Source organism: Camelus ferus, chromosome 8 (genome assembly GCF_009834535.1).
Source record: "Camelus ferus isolate YT-003-E chromosome 8, BCGSAC_Cfer_1.0, whole genome shotgun sequence".
Lineage (NCBI taxonomy): Eukaryota > Metazoa > Chordata > Mammalia > Artiodactyla > Camelidae > Camelus > Camelus ferus.
This window is the reverse complement of record NC_045703.1, coordinates 52,558,522-52,569,629: the sequence shown is the minus strand read 5'-3', so window position 1 is coordinate 52,569,629 and position 11,108 is coordinate 52,558,522.

Here is an 11,108-nt window from a genome sequence, read left to right as displayed (position 1 = left end):
CTGCAGGTATGGCATGGCCATAAGCAGCAGCATGCCCTTGCTCCCCTCTTCCTCCTTCCCCAGGAGCTCTCTAATATGCCCTCTAAATCCAAATGGTGTCCCTTGCAGCCACATCACACTTCTCACTCACACCAAGCATCTGATGAGCATACTGCTGCAAAGCAGGTATGAACCGCAGCTCCCACTTCATATTGATTCACCCTAGCAACAAATGAAGAGACCTGAAAATACATATATTATTTTTAGGGGAAATTTACACATAGAGAGATTTTTTTTCCTTTTAGAAAATCATGTGAAAGACGTTCCCTCTGAGGTCAAAAACACTTTAAAAAAAAAGTGAGAAAGAGAGAGTGGAGTTGAATAATACCTGAAGCTTGTAGAAGCTTCAAGTCCTGGCCCCACTGACAGATTAAACAATGAACAACTTGTTTGTGCACCGTCTTGGCAAAAACACACAGTTGGGGAAGGCATGACTCAGAGAACAAGGAACAGGACATGCAACAGTCACTCAGGCAGATCCAACTCAGGCAGGCAGACGAGCTCCCAAGTTGCTAGTATTCTGTCTATAATGTGGAACAAACAGGTATATGGTGATGAGACCACAATAAACAAGAAAATATGCACTAATTAAGTGACAAGCTAAAATAAGTTTTCTCCTCTTTTACTCTTGTCCCGGAGTCCCTGAGTGAGCTGTCACAGAAGGGGAAAACCCCATGATGGTATCTGGGGCTGTGTCTTTCACATTATCTTAAAATGTCTTCATGTAAGAAAAATGAATCAGAAACCAAAGTAATGTGAACATGAAAATGTATTCATTTTGCAATAACTTATAAGATTATACCATTAAAAAAAAAAAAAAGATGGAGCTGTTAGGCACTATTGCTAATGGGATTTTTTATGAAGAAGTTTTATTTTGATCAGGAAGGAACTGCCTTGCTCCCAAAGTCTGTAACTGCATTCAAGGTTACAGAGTTGACCTTGCCCTACAGCCAGACTTGGGAGGAAAGTAGGATTGAGATATGGATAAAGGGGAGACTTTCATTTTTACTCCATGAACTTAATTTTTTTTTTTAATTTTGATAAAATACACCTAACAAAAAATGTTATCATCTTAACCATTTTTAAGTGTACAGTTGAGGGTTGTTAAGCACATTCACATTGTTGTGCAACCAATCTCCAGAAAATCTCATCTTTTCATTGAAATTTTATACCCATTAAACAACAGCTATTCCATTAGCTCTTGTATGGCTAGAATTGTTAACAATTAGGAAAGATTTTTATCTTAAAATATACAACGGGGAAATCTTGCATTCACAGGGTGAAAGAAGATAACACCTAATTCATATCTGCATGGAAAATTCAATCCTGACATAACTACCAGAACCAGAAGATTGGTCAAAAATGGAAGACAAAAAAACTATCAACAACCAACAAAGGTGGTTTTGTAAATATATTTACCAAGGAGAAGTTATCTGGATGACTAACAGATGTTTGAAGTACAGATTCATAGGCAGAATAAATACTAAGCAGTTGTTCCATTCTTCAAAACGCAATGCCAAATCCATCTCCCTGTTACTCACTAACAATTTCCACTGACTACAATTACTCACAGACAGATATTTGAGTATAAGCCTATTACTAGTAGTAACTTGAGCCAAATGCAGCAGAACCATGGTCAAAATCTCCTCTGGGCTGTGCACACATTGCCTCTGTAAGAACATCTGCATATCAGACAACACTATAGACTCATCCTTCCAAGGAAATTAGCTTGGGAGTCTATTGGGAGTTAATGGGCCTCGATTCAAATACCTATTTATGGGTTTTCCCTTAATATCCAATTTGCTTGGAATTTCCCCAAACACTGAACAGTCATTTTTTTACTGCATCATCTCTGCCAAACTCTATTCATGGTGACATCACTTTGTTGCAGTCGGGGAGGGAGTAGAATGTCTAAATATATCTCCAGAATTCAGCCATTCTCTTACCTAGTCCCATGTCATTTTGGTACTTAAACCCACAAAAGGGTCCATGTTATTGATGAAAACTCATTTTTTGCTGTCCCCTTTCCTGTCACTTGAAAGGACCACTTGGATAATAAAACTGCATTTCTCTGGTGACTGACTAGGAGCAGGAGGAATGGGGGAGGGGTAGAGAGAGGGGGGCGAGGGGACAATTACAATTCATTAACAGCTGCCTAAACGTCTACACCTAAGAAATAATCATACACAACATCCCAGGCTAATTAACAATTTTCCTTTGCCAAATTTAAAAGATAAATTTTTTCTTAAACTTCATGAGAACCTCATTCTCAGTTAACAACAGGAGCTCTTAGTTTAATTTGCAATTAACAAAAAATTAAATTAAAATAACACTTCATATTTATAGAGGGCTTTAGGGTTTTCACAAAGCTTTCATGCTTAAATGAACATTGTCTCATTTTAATCTTTAGAACAATTCAGGGTGCTGGATATTGTTATTTCCATCTTACAGATGGAGCAATTTAGATGTAGACTATTTGAGTAAATTGCCCCCCAAGTTATACAGTAAACATGCGTGAAGCCAGGACTTAAGACCAGGTCTTCTAGGAACAATTCTATTTTTTTAATCACAATACTGGTCTTTCTTGTTGATCCATACATTAAATGTTCATTTTTGGCAAATTCTAACACTGTTTTTAATCAGTAGAAGAAAATATATAGACTTTTATCCCTTGGACTAACTCACCCCATTCATATGCAAACATTAGATTTACAGAATGACTAGTATATATTAAAGAAATCTATTATTCCATTACTTCCTTTTTTGCTTCTATTAATATAGGTTGTCTACACAGCTGATTTATACAGATGTTATGATTTTATAATCTCTGTACATTTGAAATTAGTTTGAAATGTCAAAGAGTTTTGATATTTTAGGTTTTACACTTCATGTATTTCTCCCTGTGTGTTATGGTTTCTGCCAAGCACCAAATTTAGCAACTTCTCAGAGCTTTTTCTAGCCTGCCCCAAACAAGAAGCACTAGAAATTACTGAAGACAAGTTGGCCTTGTGAGATTTCCAAACTAGTTTCTAAACCAAAGAAATTGAGTGAGATAAATTTAGAACACTTGGGAGCTTTGAAAGTCTATTTGGATAAATTTCAGGTACTGCCAACGTAAAAGCATGTCCTAGAAACAGAGAGGGTGATCAAAGTCTCCCCTCTGAGCAACATTCACCTCTCATGAAACACACAAGGGCAGACTTTGCTTTGTCAGGAAATGACAGCACATTCTTTATTTAGACACCAAAACACATTTAGATAGGCTGGGAAGAGGGATTTTTGGTTGATTTTGTTGTCATTGTCACAGTTTTTGTTATTTGGGTTTCTTTTTAACAATTTATATTATCCTGGGATTTCACTTAAGCCCACAATCATTATAATAATTTTTATTTTTGTGGATTACGAGTTGAATAAAGAAAGCACTGCACTGAATCATTTATGGTAGTAACTTCATTATAAGGAGATCAATAAAGCACTGTATCTGTGGCCTATCAATCAAAAGTAGGAAATCTTTTCATTGAAGTAAACTGTTTATAGAATACCAGAAATGCCATGGGTTTTTCTGGAAAGCAAAATGTCAATATGCCGTGAGTTCATGCCTTTTGACCTGATAATGAATTCTAGGAATGTCTTATAATATATGAGCCCTAAATACAGGAAATAACATAGACTCCAAAGATGTTCATTACTGGCATTATTTATAATAGTGACAAGTCGCAAACAACCAAAATATCTGAAAATAGAGGTATACTTAAGTAAATTATGGTGTATTCATAACAATGAAATATTATTTTGTAGCAATTAAATATCACTATGGAGGTTTAAAAAGTTGTAAGGATGTACTTTGGAGTTAGGAGTTTGAATCCTGCTTCTAACATTTCTTTAGCTCTAGAAAACTAATCTCAACTTTCTAATTTTTAATGATACTTATAAAGGCATAGTCACTTAGAAATAGTATACATAACTGGTGGTACACAGTCTGAGACATTGCAAGCACTCAGCAAAGTATACTTACATTAGAATATTAAGGAGGAAAGAAGAGAATGCAAAACCATTTATACATTACAATCTACTTATGTAAAAATGCATATAAATATAGAAAAAAACTAAAAAGAAATACTCAGATATCAAAAGGACAATAAAGATTGTCTCCAGAAAGAACACCTTAAATTGTAATGTGTGCATATATATACGCAAATACACATACATGTATATACATATATGCTTTTCTGTATTTTTCATATTTCCCCTAAATAGTATTAATTTTTTTTAATAAGAATAAAGAGATGCTATAGCCACTTAAAGAAATCTCTAGTCAACTATTCAGACTTTAAAACTAACACAAAAATATATTTTTAAAATTCCCAATTTCAGATAATTTCCCTCCCACTCTAGCTACATTTCCCTTAGAGAGTATTTTCTGACCATGCTTATTTAGTCTTCTGTACCTTTCCCTCTGTTCTCTTCCTGGCAACTTCCTGCTTGTCTTTTAAAGCTAGTTGAAACATCATCTCCTCTGTGAAGCAATTTTTAACTTCCCTAAGCAGTATTAGCCCCTTCTGCCTCTGTGCTCCAGAGTACCCTGCTCGGTATACAGCTAACTCCAGGCATCATCACCATCATCATCATCACACATTAAATACATATTTAGGTTTTACTCTCTAAATATATGTACCATATTATTAAATTTTCACAGAAGCTCTGTGACTCAGAGCTTGGTCACATTTAAAAGATGGTCCCCCATCTAAAAGATGAAGAACTGACACTCAGAAAGAGTCTGATTCCAAATCCCATGCTTTTAACCACAGTGCTATAGGCTTTCAATTCTTCTTAAACCCTTAGGCTAGATATTTTGACACCTAGAAGAGATAAGTGGCATCTCCAAAATAGACTTAGTCTATTTCAGGTAAATATTGCTGGTTTATTTCAACAGGATTTGATCTGTAAATATTCCACCATCTTTGTTCCTTAAAATATTTATACCTATGTATTATTTTCTTAAATATTTCTTTTTGATCTCTATGCTGTGTGCTAGGTACTAGGGATACAATAAAAAGAAACAGCAGCCAAGGCACTGGTCCTTAAGGAGATGATAGTCTATCTGTGAGATAGACATGAATTGGAGTCACATAAACTGAGAACTTCACATGTGGTGAGTACTGTAAAGGATGGGGACTCGGTGCTGTGAGAGCGTACGATGGGAACATTTTCCTTCGACAGGAATGGAGGTCTAGCTGGGAGAAGAGAGTGAGACAATCAGGAGTCGAGTTTTGCACATGTAAATGCGAGATGATTGTCATTGAGATGGCAACTGGATATGTAAGTCTGGAGTTCAGTAACAGTGATCTGAGCTAGAGATATAAATAGGGGAAGGATCAGCATTTAAAAGAAAATAAAACATCAGACTGGGTGAGATCTCCACAGAAAGGAGTGTAGGTAGGGAAGAGGAGATACCCAAGATCTGAAGCCTGCAGCAGTTCAACATTTAGCTGTCAGGAAGATGAGGTAGAACCAGCAAACGAGACTAGACTAAGGAGACACCCGTGAAGTCAAGTGAAAGCAGGAGAGTGAATTTTACTGGTAACTAAGGGAAGCAAGTTTTTCGAGATTGAGTGATCAGGCGAGTCAAACACTGCTGATAGGTCCAACGAGATGGGGACTGAGAACTGACCATTTTATTTCACAACATGACAATCATTGATGATTTTCACCATTTCACTGGCATGATGGGGTCAAAGTCTTGACTGAACTGAGTTCAAGAGCAAATGAAAGGACTTGAACTGGTGTTGTGAATGCAGAAAACAGTTTTGATTAATTTGGCTGTAAAAGGAAAAAGAAAAATGGAGTAGAGGTCTAGGGGGAAAAAAGGGAGGGAAAGAAAAAATTTTTTTCTAAGGATGGGAAAAATTATAGCATGTATTTATGCTGATAGGAATAATCCAGTAGATGGCTTAGCACTGACAACGTGAGACAGAGAAGGGAAAGAAGCTGGAGCGATATCTTTGTCTAGACGAGGGGGAAAGGGATCAACAAATACAGACGGAGAAGGAATGGCATTTGACTGAAGCACAGACGGGTCATGCACAGCAACAGAAGGGAAGGAGAGGAAACAGGCATACATGCACGAGGAGGTTAGATGGAATGGCAGAGCTTCTGTGGAACAGCTTCTTAGTGCTACTGTTTTCTCTGTAAAATAGGGAGCAGAATCATCAAATGAGAGTGAAGGCTTGAGGATAATAGAGATGGCATGAAGCAGTCATCCAGGATCAGGAGCGAGAGAATGGACGTGCTGGGGAAATGTAGCCTGACTGCCTGGCAAAACTGAGGAATCGCTGGGACGTTTTCAGACTTGAATTTAAAGTGAGATGACTGGGTGCTTTTTTTCAAGTCTGTAAAGGAGCCAGTGCAGAGTTGACAAGAGAGTTAGATGGCAACAGTGTTGGTTGTACCAAGAGTGTTTAAGGAAGGAAGAAAGAGGCAAAGAGAATTGATGAAAGGTGAGAAGTGAGAATATGAGGAGTAGTAGACAGTGTAAAAGGGCAGCTTACAGGTCTTAGCAGTGGCACTGAAGTAAGAATGTTAGAGAAAGTGAGAAGCAAGATAGGAGAAGAGGATGCTTGAAATGGCGATTACGGAAGAGTTAAAGGTATTAATATGACAAGGTCTAGAGTGTGACCATGCAGTTACTGGAGCTGGAAGGTGGACAAGGAACTGAGAGATCAAGAACTGAAGGATCATCTGCGTGGAGCCGAAATCACAAGGAATTATAATGGGAGCAGTGCTAGAGAGAATATAGAAGTGAGCTAAAACCTCTCAAAGAGCACCAAAGGAACTGAAAGGGAACAGGGTGCTATGGAGGACTGCCACAAGGAAAGGCAGCAGATGGTATGGTCAGACGACCCGAGATTCAAAGACATGACTTTAGAAAGGAGAGGGAGGAATAATGGCTTGAAAGTTGAAATGAGGAGCAAGGAAAACACATATTCCACTTGCAAGTCCCGTGGAGCAGGGGTGTGATAAAGGAAGGAGCTAACCCCTGAAGAGGTTGCAGAGGAGTCGCTGTGCCCGGAAATCATGGTCCTTCCTTTCAAGCACGAGCTCATCTGTGTATCTCAAGTTGAATTGGAGACCGATAATCAACTGAGCCAAAAAAGCGCCCTTTTCTCAATTTTGAAAAAGAGGAAAGAAATTGCAACGAATGGTAGTTGAAAAGCACTCTAAAATCATGAGTGAATATCCTGGTGTGCTGATAAGCCACAATATATCACAGATGGAAAGTACAGTGACAAGCCAAGGAATGTTAACAACCATTCATTAAACAAGTCAGGGACTACAAGCAAAGTCTCTTCAGAAAAGAACTCAGGGAGGGAAATGGAAAAAAATACATGAATATCTCCACTGAAAACCAGATTAATGGTTCAGGGTCTGGCTGGCAGAATCATAGGCTCCCAAGAAGCCAGGATAATACTCTGGATAAAGCCAATGTTTTGGTTGTAGTATTTCTTTTATTTTTCCCAATTCTGATTACTCATTTCTATGCCAAGGAGAGGGAGTGATGTGATATTATAGAGCAAGTTAACATAACAAAAATTTCAGTGATGGAAATGTTCTGTATTGCGCTGTCCAACATGGTAGTCACTAGTCACATGTGGATACTGAGCCCTTGAAATATGGCTAATGTGACCGAGGAATTGAACTTTACATTTTGTTCAATTTTAATGAATTTAAATTTAAACACGCAGATGACTTTCAGTTTCTGGTCCTACAAGAAGAAGCTTGGAAATCATCAGTCTATCCCAACAACAAGTAAAAAGCTGAACAAATTTTAAAAAATCAACAACTCTTCTTAGATCCACAGGAGAAGTGAGATTGCAGGGAAAACTGCTGCTCCCCAAACTGGAGAGATTGACAGACAGAGAGAGAGGATCACAACTTCCTGGAACAGAAATCCAGGAGCTGCAACCTCTGTGGAAACCAGTAACAGGGCAGGAAAACCTGAACTGCAGTTAATGAATTGCTGGAGGCTCACTGTGAACAAGTCTGAGAGATGAAAAACTCCAGGGAGACCAAGTCACTGGGCGGGGTGGTGGTGGGGAACACTTGCTAAGTTTTATTTTCTAGACCTCTACCAGGTTCTCTTACGGTGACTATCAGAGAAAAATCCCCTTCTGCTTCCAGCAGGGGGAGGGGTAAAGGAATTTTTTTGAATTATGCCAAAGCACTCTGCTCTTCTTAATAAGGTTTGCCCTCAGGAGAACTATTTAACCAGAGCCTAACCTGCTACAACTTTATCAGAACCTAAATGGTCTGGAGGAAGGCAAATACCCAACTACAGCTGTCTCTAGTCTTCCATATGTGGGAAGGAAAATACCCGACTCTAGCCCACTCTAACCATCCTGCTGAGAAACACTTGTGAAGTTCATGGTCCAGAGGCATAGGCTTACTACAAAACTGTGAGACCTAATCATGGTACTACAGAATGCTTCTCCTCCCCCCACCCCTCTCCACCACATTACTAAAGGCCTATCTAGAGCAATTCTTTTTCCACAGCTACACTATGTCCAGCTATCAAGAAAAAATTACCAAACATACTGAAAGGCAAAAAACAAAATTTGAAGAGATATAGAAAGCATCAAAATCAGAGTCAGATATAGCAGAGATGTTGGAATTGGCACACTAGGAATTTAAAACAACTGTAATTAATGTACTGTATCTAATGGATATAGTAGACAGCACGAAACTATACAGATGGGCAATGAAAGCAAAGAGATAGGGATTCTAAAAAAGAACCAAAATGAAATGCTTGAGATTAAAAATACTTTAACAGAAATGAAGAATGAAGAGTACCTTTGATGGGCTTATTAGCAGGCTGGACACGTCTGAGGAATGATTCTCTTCACTTGAGGATATCACAATAGAAACCTCCAAAACTGAAAATCAAAGAGAAAAAAAATGAGAGAACAGAATGTCCAAGGACCATGGTACAATTATAAAAGGTGTAACATACACATAATGGGAATATCAAAAGGAGAAGAAAGAAAAAGATACATTTAAAATATTTATTTTATATATTTAAAAAATAATGCCATTTGCAGCAACATGGATGGACCTAGAGATCGTCATTCTAAGTGAAGTAAGCCAGAAAGAGAAATACCATATGATATCACTCATATGTAGAATCTAAAAAAAGAAAAAAAGAGGACACTGAGGAACTCATCTACAATACAGAAACAGACTCACAGACATAGTAAACAATCTTATGGTTACCAGGGGAAAGGGGGTGGGAAGGGATAAATTTGGGAGTTTGAGATTAGCAAATGTTAGCCACTATATATAAAAATAGACTAAAAAATGTATTTCTTCTGTATAGCACTGGGAACTATATTCAATATCTTATAACTAATGAAAAAGAATATGAAAATGAATATATGTATATATATGCATGAATGGGACATTGTGCTGTACACCAAAGTCTGACACATTGTAATTGACTGTACTTCAATTAAAAAGAAAGAAAAAAGAAGAATATGAAAACAAATATATGTATGTATATACATGACTGGGACATTATGCTGCAAAGCAGAAATTGACACATTGTAACTGACTGTACTTCAATAAAAAAAATTTTTTTTAATAATGACTGAGAATTTCACCAAATTAATGTCAGACACCAAACCACAGATTCAGGAGATGTATTCAATTATGCATGCTTATGTAAAATTGTATACATATGCTTATGTGTAAGTAAAATGATTTACAACTATGATACAAGGGACAGGAGGAAAGAATTAGGATTATTTTATTATTATAAGGTACTCACCCTACCCATAAAATGGTATAGTGTTATTTGAAAGCGGACTTGGATTAGCTATGAATGTATACTGCAAAATCTAGGGCAACCACAAAAAAAAAGTGCACAAAAAAGAAGTACAACAGATATGTTGAGAAAGGAGAGAAAATAGCATTATATAAACTGCTCAATTAGAAAAAGAGTGGAAGAAAAAAATAGAAACAAAAACAAGGGCAACTTGGATGAATCTGGAAATCATTCTAAGTAAAGTGAGCCAGAAAGAGAAAGAAAAACACCACATGATATCACTCATATATGGAATCTTAAAAAAAAAAAAAAAGACACGAACTTATTTACAAAACAGAAACAGACTCACAGACATAGACAACAAACTTAAACTTACAGTTATTGGTTGTGGGGGGAAGAGGGTAGAAAGGGATAAATTGGGAGTTCAAGATTTGCAGATACTAACTACTATGTATAAAATAAATAATAAGTTTCTTCTGTATAGCATAGGGAACTATATTCAATATCTTGTAGTAACCTATAATGAAAAAGAATATGAAAATGAATATATGTATGTATATGTATGACTGAAACATTATGCTGTACACCAGAAACTAACACAATGTTGTAAACCGACTATACCTCAATAAAAAAAAAAAAGAGCAACAAATAGAAAACAGTAACAAATACAGTAGATATTAATCCAACTTTATCAATAATCACTTTGAATATCAATGGTCTTAATGCATCAACTGAAAGGCAGAGATTGTTAGAGTAGATCACAAAACAAGATCCAACTGTATGTTATCTAAGAAAACCCATTTAAAATATAACGACATATATAGATTAAAAGTAAGTGGATGGAGAAAGATATACCATGGTAAGACTAATCAAAAATAATTAGGAATTGCTACATTAATTTCAGATAAAGCAGACTACACAGCAAGAAAAGTTTTCAGGAATCAAAAAGAGTATTATATAATGATGAGGTAATCAGTCCTCCAAGAATATATAACAATTCTTAACATGTATGCATTTAACAACAGAGTGTCAAGATATGTCAGGCAAAACCTGATAGAATTGCAAAGAGAAACAGATGAATCCATTATTATTGTTGGAAAATTCAACTCACCTGTATAAGAAATGGACAGATCCAGGAGACAGAAAATCTGTAAGGACACAGTTGAACTCAAAATCACCATCAATCAACCGGATACAACAGACATATATAGACTACTTCATCCAAGAACAGTAGAATACACATCTTCTCAAG